The sequence below is a fragment of the Oncorhynchus gorbuscha genome, linkage group LG07 (assembly GCF_021184085.1).
Source record: "Oncorhynchus gorbuscha isolate QuinsamMale2020 ecotype Even-year linkage group LG07, OgorEven_v1.0, whole genome shotgun sequence".
Lineage (NCBI taxonomy): Eukaryota > Metazoa > Chordata > Actinopteri > Salmoniformes > Salmonidae > Oncorhynchus > Oncorhynchus gorbuscha.
The window spans coordinates 30119625-30130552 of NC_060179.1; positions in this window are offsets into that span (position 1 = coordinate 30119625).

Genomic DNA, 10928 nt, shown 5'->3' on the forward strand with positions numbered 1-10928 from the left:
TGAAAATGTTCATCAATGGAAATAGTAGCTGTCATCCAAACACGAGCCGGCTGGTCAATACTCATATCCCTGGTAACAATGTCGCTTGTCATCAGGGCTTCATTGGTGGAGCACTTAAATATGGAACTCTGAGCATAAATGGACCTCTCTGCCTGGCGAGGTAAACACATTTTCCCCTCTGTCTGAGGCTGGTCTTACGCTCTCTCTGCATCCATTTGGGCCCACCCCCACCTCCCATCTCCTATCCTTTGAGTCGCTTGATAGGTCCACTGGAGGGCAAAATTAATACCTAATTGAATCTTGCAGTCATCAAAATAATCAATAGTTTTTTATTATTTATTCTTCACAGTCTGTCGGCTGTTTGAAAGCTCAGAGGGACAGCAGCAGGGAACGCGGGCGGTGCTGAAATTTCACAATGTAATTTTCACCGGGGCATGAGAGTTCGCAAGACAACATTTAAAATAGAATAAAAATGAAGGTAGTGCCTTTTGTTGGAATGTGGGGAAAATTAAGAGAAAGGGGAATCTTTCCCCCACCAGTGATGATGAGAAATAGAATAATAATCAATGGACATTTAGATCAAGGCAGGGTCCAGATCTGTCCATCATTCCATTTCTTTCCCTTTTCCTCTTTTCATCATATAAGGAGTGTTGGTAATGCTGGCATTTCTCTTCCTGACAGACTCTAAACAAGTGGTGGGAATGAGATCACAGCTCTAATCATCAGTTCCACTGGCCTCTAAGTCTGCTGGAGGATAGGCACAGCATCTGTCTCTTCCTCCTTCATCCAGGGCTGTTAATTACATGATTAAAAAAGGGCTCTGGGTGCAGCTCTTTAGCCGAAGTGGGAATGGGTGTGTTTGGTGTGGGGGCTTAGGGGTGGAGTGGGGTGAGTAGGGGGGAGTGGGGTTGCCTTAGTCCCCATGGCCTCAGTGCAGGAACAGGGAAAAGCACTTGGCTTTCACCCCTCCGTCCCTCCCACCCCTCCGTCCCTCCCACTCCTCCGTCCCTACCCTCAGTGTCCATGAAAGAGGTGGTCAGCACAGAGCCCTCAGCGCTCATCAGATATCCATGCTAATAGCTAATGGCCTTAATGCCGTTGTTCCCCTGAGCAAGGGACTTCTGCCTTGGTCGATCACGCTCAGCTCAACCGAAATTCAAGGCTCTGGACGCTGGACGAGAATGATAATGAAGTAATGTTAAGAATAATAAAAAGAATAAGAGTAAATGGTAATAACAAGGATACAAATGGTGGTAAAAAAATAATAATAATAGTAATTGCACCCTGTTCGGTGTCAAACATATAGCCTGGCCTTCAGAATCGAGTAAGTTCTAACATAATATTATGACAATAATTATTTTACAATTATAAGTGAATACTCCTAATTTATAACACATTACACAATTGAAATGAATAATCTATAAATGTTCTAAACGCAAAAAGAAATGGCCAATTTACACAGTGGCTATTTGTTTTCTGCAACTTGCCTCGTTCTACCCTGTTCCAAAGCTATCATATCCAGGTATTTGACAGTAAATCTATAAACTGATTCAGTATGACAACTATTGTCTTCTTTTATTAAGGCGCCATTGACATACTCACAGTCACTTGTCAATAAGTTAAGAATAGATCATTCTTTGTGGCAGAATATGTGTTGCTTACATTTAGATCACAATTGATGTCCCCGAGGAGATAGCAGAGTGGTTACACTTGTGTGCCGTGTTTGAGTACAAGATGCAGGGTAAATAAGCCCTTCTTTTCACCTGAAGAAAGTTAGTCTCCAAATAATAATAAAAAGCAGACAGAGAAGTTGTCTGTGAGAAGTTACAGTGAGAAGTTACAGTGAGAAGTTGTCTGTGAGAAGTTACAGTGAGAAGTTGTCTGTGAGAAGTTACAGTGAGAAGTTGTCTGTGAGAAGTTACAGTGAGAAGTTGTCTGTGAGAAGTTACAGTGAGAAGTCCTCTGAGATTTAGAAAAACAAATGCCTATACAAGAGGAGCGTTAAAAGAGAATGTGCTTCAGAAAAAACGAGTGACGTCATTGTCACCAATGCTGGCGGGTGGAAGGATAATGCTGGTGAAATGGAAGGATAATGCACCCTACGCCCCAGAGGTATTGTATAATGTCCCATCCAGCACCTCTATGGCATGCTGCATGTGCTATGAGAGATGATGATTTGTCTCCCCCTTAGGGTAGGGAAACATACTGTTTATCCACCCATTCCCCCACTATGGCACGTCTGTTGTGCACTGGGCGGCTTTTACAGTAGTGTCCAGCTATTCCCATGTTAAGACAAAACTATATAAATAAATAATTGAAAAAAGGTCAAGTGAAATATCAAATATACAGTATTTTCAATAAATATACTCTGATGCTTTCTTATCCTTTATATACATGTGACTCCAGTGCAATTCATTCAGATTTCTTCATCAAGTGATACCGGTATCATACAGTAAACTGATGGCAAACTTGAAATTTAATGTAAGGTATCTCTCCCGTAAGCACATTATTCTCTGAATGGAATAGGACGACTTTTCCCAGAATGACCGTTTAAACCATCCAACAGGAAAATGTACGTCTCTCTTTCATATTTCTCATTAATGATCAATGATTAAGGTTCCCTACCTCCACTAAAATAAAATAAAAACGCTCCAAAATGCCATGCCATAATGGATCAGCGCAGGCCGAAGACTATCAAAGACTGTATATTAAAAAGAGTTCTTTGAAGCCTGCGAACCAGGAGACACAGCAGATCCACAACAAATAAAATAACCTGATTGGCCAGGAGTGTGTTTTTTTGTTACATCAATCCACAGTGCTGACATTCTGGAGCATCAAAGCTTTTGCTGTGTCTAATCGGACTCCTCCTACAAGGGCAGGGGAAGCTTTCCCTGTGGAAAATGCAACAAGCTTTTGGTCGTGTTCCTCTGGTCAGCAACGTATCTTACGATACCTGGATAGGTATTTTTGTATCAGCTAACCATATCATATGATATAGCAATCTGGTGCCCGACGGCGCCAGATTGGTTGGTGCATGCAACATCTGAGCAGGGGAAAGCTACCTTTACCTTGACCTTTACCGGTGCGACATATGACTGGTCATTTCGGAACGCATCTCCCTCAGCATTCTACAGAACAGGTCTAACCTACACCACATACTGTAGATCTGCTCAAAACCGGCTTAATGACACAGCAATGTATCAACTTTAAGAAGGTCACTTCATCTTCATGTTAATTCCAATATCTCCTGTAGTCTGCCATTTACCCAAAATCTGCAATTAGATTTCATTTATAAAACACAACTACAAACTCAGACAGCTGTGCAGAGGGGGAAAAAAGAGAGGGAAAAAGAGAGGGGTATCACTGGGCCAACGTTACATTTGCCACTATCACGACTGAAAGGCCCAGAGAGCCACACAGCACCATGGGAGTTTAAAGTCAACTTACCCCAGCCTCCCCCAGCCACCGCTGGGACCTGCACCATAACCACATTCTCATGAAAGGCGTGAAAATATGATTTCCCAAAAAGGATTGGTAATTTTCTATGAGGGAAGAGGCAGCGATCGATAAATCATTGCTAAATAGATTGTAACGAAAAAAATGATTCCCCACTGGTGTCAGTGCATTAGAAGTCTCCTGAGGATGGATAAGAGGAGGTGGAGGTGGAACTCAATCTCAATAAAGCAGATACAAATCATGCCTATAGCACCCATCTGGACCCAAGCCACGCCACTACCACAGCAGAGTAAAGCCTTATAAATATCATTCTAGTTTGAGAGGCAGGAGAATGAGCACAAATGTTTTTACTCTACTGGTTCCCATGTGTTTGTTTTGTCTGATGCCCCCCCCCCCAACAATAAATACAATATGAGCCTATCATAGCCTGTAATGTTCTCTCTGGCCAAGCTGGCAACGGCAGCCTCAGATGCCAGGAGTGACTTCTTGCAGTGAACGTCATTGAAAGAATCACTTCATTGAGTTTTCATGTCAACAGGGAGTGTTAGTTATTCACTGTCTAATACAAACTAATTGTAGAAGGGGGCAGTGGGTCGGATCTACTGTTGGTTGATCATAATTAGGGGAGAAGCAATACGCTGAATGTCAACTAGAGGAAGATATTGTTTTCCTGCTTAGATAGAAATTAATAGCTGATCCCAGCCCACATCTATCACATTTGCATGGAGATACTTTTTGTTGAAAAACATTACATTTATACCTTAATTAACATTATTGACAAGTTGGACAATAACATATTCCATTCTGTTAATGATAATTTGGACAATAAAACATTATATTCCTCTTGATACCTTGACAATAACTATTCTTTCACTGGCTCAACGCTTCTAGGCAAGCAACACTGAACCACGCGTGAGAGCACCAGCTGTTCATGCTCTCCCTAGCCAATGTAAGAAAGACCTTTAAACAAGGCCGCAGGGCCAGACGGATTATCAAGACGCGTACTCAGAGCATATGCTGACCAGCTGGCAAGTGTCTTTACTGACATTTTCAACCTCTCCCTGACCCAGTCTGTAATATGTACATGTTTCAAGCCAACCACCATAGTCCCTGCACGAAAGAGCGCTAAGGTAACATGTCTCAATGACTACCGCCCTGTAGCACTCACATCTTTAGCCATGAAATGCTTTGAAAGGCTGGTTATGGATCACATCACCACCATCATCACAGAAACCCTGGACACACTTCAATTTGCATACTGCCCCAACAAATCCACAGATTACGGATTCTCTATTGCACTCCACACTGCCTATTCCCACCTGGACAAAAGGAACACCAACTTCAGAATGCTGTTCATTGACTACAGCTCAGTGTTCAACACCACAGTGCCATCACCAAGCTAAGGACCCTAGGACTGAAGACCTCCCTCTGCAACTGTATCCTGGACTTCCTGACGGGCTACCCCAGGTTGTCATGGTAGTTTAACACATCTGTCACTCTGCCCCTCAACACGGGGTCCCCTCAGGGGTGCATGCTTAGTCCCCTCCTGTTCTCCCTGTTCACCTACGACTGCGTGGCTGCGCACGACTCCAACACCATTATTAAGTTTGCCATCAACACGACGGTGGTAGGCCTGATCACCGGCGACGATGAGACAGCCGCACTGCCAGGACAACAACCTCTCCCTCAACGTGGGTAAGACAAAGGAGCTTATCGTGGACTACAGGAAACGATCAACATGGCTGTAGTGGATGTGGATGACAGGGCTGTCATTCACATCGACAGGGCTGTAGTGGAGCGGGTTGAGAGCTTCAAGTTCCTCAGTTCCTCTGTGTCCACACCCTGAAGGAGCTATCATGGTGCAAACCATCGGCAGTTGGTGACGTTTTTTTTCATGAGCATGTCCTTACTTCTATTGAAGCATGTTGGACGACTGTCATTCATGTTCCATTCACCCAGTTCAATGTAACAACCATAGGTTTAGGCTACTACATGATACTCACATTTTCCCTATACCCATCATGAGGTTGCTACAACCTAGGCTACGAATTAAAGTCTACAACGTAGGTGCACACAGGTCGAGAGAAAAAATTGAGGTGACAGACAGTAACACATGGACAGACAGCGATACATTCAATACCTCCTTCCTGCATCTAGCTGATCTAGGGTATAATCATTCGTCCAATAGTTGCAAACAAGAATTTCAATTGGACAAATTCAGGTATGTTTATCCCCGTTTTGCTCCGTTTGCTTCCGTTTAAGAAATATTTTTCAACATAATCGGTGGAATGAATAAACCCCTGTACATCACTGAGGCCGAACTCCCTGCCATTCATGACCTCTATACCAGATGGTGTCAGAGGAAAGCCCTAAAAATGGTCAAAGACTCCAGCCCTCCAAGTCCTAAACTGTTCTCTCTGCTGCCGCACGGCAGAACAATTTCTACCCCCAAGCCAATAGACTCCTGAACAGTTCATCAATTGGCTACCCGGACTATTTACATTTGTATTTTTTTTTTGCACTGATTCTATTGCACCGGCTCTATGCACATTCACTAGACTTCACCCACTCACATATACTACACTGACACTCCAACACACACATACACATACACATACACAAACATGCATATTGACGCCAAACACACACGCTGCCTGCACTTATTATCTATCCTGATTCCCTACCGACATGTACCTACAACTACCTCGTGCCGCTGCACATTGACTCGGTTCAGGTGCTCCTTGTATATAGCCTCGTTATTGTTATTTTATTGTGTTACTATTTCCTTAATTGTCTTTTTTAGCATTTGTCTTACTTTTTAACTCGGCATTGTTGTGAATGGGCTTGTAAGTAAGCATGTCACGGTAAAGTCTACGCCTGTTGTATTCCGCTCATGTGACCAATACAATTTGATTTCATTTAGACTAATATAGTTAACTTAACTGTGTGTGTTGGCTACCTTATTTAATATATTATACTAGATGCATAATGCTCTCAAGCATCTACTTTGCAGAATGGCTGTAACAGGCGTTGCTAAAGGCAGTACATTATTATAAAACCCTACTCAGTTATTTATTATCAAAACAATTGGGCATCTATACTGAACAAAAATTGCAACATGTAAAGTGTTGGTCTCATGTTTCATGAGCTGAAATAAATGTGTTTACAATCCTGCTAGAGAGCATTTATCCTTTGCCAAGATAATCCACCCTGTAACGATCCTCTTCCTGTGAATGACTGGACCAAGGTGCAGCATGAGACGTGTTCATGATATTTTATTAAAATCAGAACACTAGAACAAAAAATAACAAAGAGGAAAATGAACAGTTCTGTAAGGACACTAACTATACAGAAAACAACTACCCACAAAACCCATGTGGGCAAGAGCTACCTAAGTATGGTTCCCAACGATAGACAGCTGTCCCTGATTGAGAACCATACCCGGCCAAAAACAAAGAAATACAAAAACATTGAAAAAAGAACATTGAATGCCCACCCTAGTCACACCCTGGCCTAACCAAAATAGAGAATAAAAGCCTCTATGGCCAGGGAAGTGACACACACCCTTGACAGGTGTGGCATATCAAGAAGCTGACTAAACAGCCTGATCATTACACAGGTGCACCTTGTGCTGGAGACCATAAATGGCCACAACACAATGCCACAGATGTCTCAAGTTTTGAGGGAGCATGCAATTGGCATGCTGACTGCAGGAATGCCTACCAGAGCTTTGTTATTTTCATTTCTCTACCATAAGCCATCGTTTCAGAGAATTTGGCAGTACATCCAAACAGCTTCACAACCACAGACCACGTGTAAGCACCAGGACCGCCACATCCAGTTTTTTCACCTGCGGGATCGTCTGAGACCAGCCAGCTGGACAGCTGATGAAACTGAGGAGTATTTCTGTCTGTAATAAAGCCTTTTTGTGGGGGAAAACTCATTCTGATTGGCTGGACCTGGCTCCCCTGTGGGTGGGCCGGTGCCCTTCCAGGCCCATCCATGGTTGCGCCCCTGCCCAGTCATGTGAAATCCATAGATTAGGGCCTAATTTATTTATTTCCATTGACTGATTTCCTTATGAACTGTAACTCAGCAAAATTGTTGAAGTGGTTGCATATTGCATTTATATTTTTTGATCAGTATATTATGTCCCGGGGCCTTCCGAGTAGTGCAGCGGCCTAAGGCAATGCATCGGCAGTGCTTGAGGTGTCACTACAGACCCGGGTTCGGTTCCAGGCTGTGTCACAACTGGCTGTGATCGGAAGTCCCATAGAGCGGTGCACAATTGGCCCAGCGTCGTCCAGGTTAGGGGAGGGTTTGGCCAGGAGGGCTTTACTTTGCTCATCTCGCTGTAGTGACTCCTTGTGGCGGGCCGGGCGTCTGCAGGCTGACTTTGCTCGTCAGTTGAACGGTGTTTCCTCCGACACAAGGAGGCTTCCGGCTTCCGGGTTAAGCGGCAGGTGTTAAGAAGCGCAGTTTGACGGGTCATGTTTCAGAGAACGCATGACTCGACCTTCGCCTCTCCTGAGCCCCTTCGGGAGTTGCAGCGATGAGACAAGAACATAATTGAAATTTGGAGAAAAAGGGGGTAAAATACAACAACACCAAAAATGATAGTATATTATGTCCCACTACTCTGGAGAATTGGCCCACAAATGTAGGCCTAGGTCATGGCCAAATATTCGTAGCCTATGTGCTGATTATATGTACCAAATAAAATTCATAGACCTTCCTCAAATGTTTGTTTAATTCATTTGAGATTATAGAGATTACAATGTATCTTATTGTTATTGACATAAAAGCCAGGTTTTTCAGAATATTTTAACAAGATGATTTCATCTGGCAATGTTGACCTCCAAAACATTTAAGAGTAGGAAGTCTCATATGACAAACGTTTACTGGTAAACAGCTGAGTGAGGTTCTAAAATGTGGCATAACAACTACGTATATAACCATTCACAAATGACATTGAAATACATGAACCTATATTTATGGATAGAACTTATACTAGGCTACTTATTGCAAAGGTTACTTTGGACTACCTTCCGTTTCAACAAAGATAATGATTGATTTCAAGCCAGATTTATTTAAGAAAAAAACATTTTTTGAAACATTAAATTTTTTTTGTGGAGCGGACCGGTCAGTTTTTATGACATCATATGCTGACAGAAATGGCTAATTGCATTGTTTACAAGAGTGAATTTGCTTGCATATCATAGTCTGTACATGTGTATACTTTTTCATTTTATTTACTTTGTTTTTTGTAGGGTTTTGTTCTACTATTCAAGTAAGTTTACTCTGTTATCCTGAATATTGCCCTGTATTTGTGAAAAAATGCATAGAATCAACACAAAGGCAACACTGATAAGCTTACCCTTGGAGAACCCAGATTTGCCAGCCTACAAATGTCCAGAACTGGATAGAAATATAAAAGGGAAATGTGTACTTATGAGGTGCTTTTAAGGCAAGGTAACAACAAATGTTTCTTATCTGATACCTGCAGGGCCAAAGTCTCTCATGTGTTCACAGTAGACCAGCATGGAGTATTGATTTGTCCAGAATCACTCAGATCTGAGAGAAATGTGTTGATTGTTTCCCAGTAGTTCCCTCTTCTAGTGATGCGGTGGGATAGAAGAAGTAAGAGGTAAAGCCATCTCTGCCAAGATGCAGCTCTCTGTTTGCATCAATTTGGGGAGTTAAAGCCCTATAGTAAGACTGAGGATTGAAATGCATGCAGCGCATTTGGAAGGTATTCAGACCCCTTGACTTTTCCACATTTTGTTACACTACAGCCTTAATCTAACTTTTATTTTTAAAAAAAAAAAAAAAATAGTAATCTACACACAATACCCCATAATGACAAAGCAAAAACAGGTTTTTTGACATTTTTGTGAAACGATTACAAATAAAAAAACAGAAATATCTTATTAACATAAGTATTCAGAGCAATTGCTATTAGACTTGAAATTGAGCTCAGGTGCATCCTACTACCACTGATAGTCCTTGAGATGTTTCTACAACTGGACCTAGCCATGAGGTCAAAGGAATTGTCAGTAGAGCTCTGAGATAAGATTGTGTCGAGGCACAGATCTAGGGTAGGGTACCAAAAACATTCTGCAGCATTGAAGATCCCCAAGAACACAGTGGCCTCCATCATTCTTAAATGGAAGAACTTTTGAACCACCAAGACTCTTCCTATAGCTGGCCGCCCTGCCACACTGAGCAATTGGGAGAGAAGGGCCTTGGTCAGGGAGGTGACCAAGAACCCAACGGTCACTCTGACAGAGCTCTAGAGTTCCTCTGTGGAGATTGGAGAACCTTCCAGAAGGTCAATCATCTCTGCAGCACTCCACCAATCAGGCCTTTATGGTAGCGGCCAGATGGAAGCCACTCCTCAGTAATAGGCACATGACAGCCTGCTTGGAGTTGACCAAACGACATCTAAAGACTCTCGGCATTCAGGCCAAACAGCTCAGTCCAGAGAATCTTGTTTGTCATGGTCTGTGAGTCCATTATGTGCCTTTTGGCAAACTCCAAGCGGGCTGTCGTGCATTTTACTGAGGAGTGGCTTCTGTCTGGCCACTCTACCACAAAGGCCTGATTGCTGTAGTGCTGCAGAGATGGTTCTCCCATCTCTATAGAGGAAATCTGGAGCTCTGTCAGAGTGACCATTGGGTTTTAATAATTGGCACATTCATTCATTAGCGACAGTCTTTATGCCCTACCACAAATCTGTTTCATGTCTCAGGTAGCTTGTGAAAGCAAGCATGGTTAGAATGCAATAATTGACAAATATTTTACATATTCAAATAATTCCCATGTGCCAACGTATAGTCACGGTCGGTGCCATGGTGAAACCTGCACCCCTGTAGATCTGTTCTGCAAAGAAACATTATTTTTATAGTTTAAAAAAAGGCCATTTCGCTAGCTGTAGGCATTTAGAATTAAATGTGGAGTGGAGCTTTAAAGTTACGGGGTGACATCACGTGCCCTGCGTACCTTCAAAATGATTCAGCAATCATAATTTCTTCGAAAAAAACTATTTACATCATCATTTGTTGCAATAAAGAAAGCTCAACAAATGAAAAATCCACCCCTGTCGAATGTATAAAAGTGTTGTCTATCTTTAGAACATTTCTGCTATATCTGCCATTGCCATTACACATATCGAAATGATTTTTTTGTGACATTGCTTTTGTCTAATAAAAATGGGTCAATGGAAACATGGCAGCAAAACTATTTTAGATGTTTCAGTTATCTAAACTAATCATGGCCGAATACTGACCGGGCATGCAGGGCATGTGCCCAGGGGCTCTGACCTCCTTACTCTCACTCATATATCATTAACATGACATACGTCATGGCAAAATGTGTAGAATTGCATGAAATTTGCTTTAAAACTGCAAAAATGTATCTCTGCCCCATGGCAAATTAAGTAGAATTGCATGAAATATGTTATAAAAGGGCAA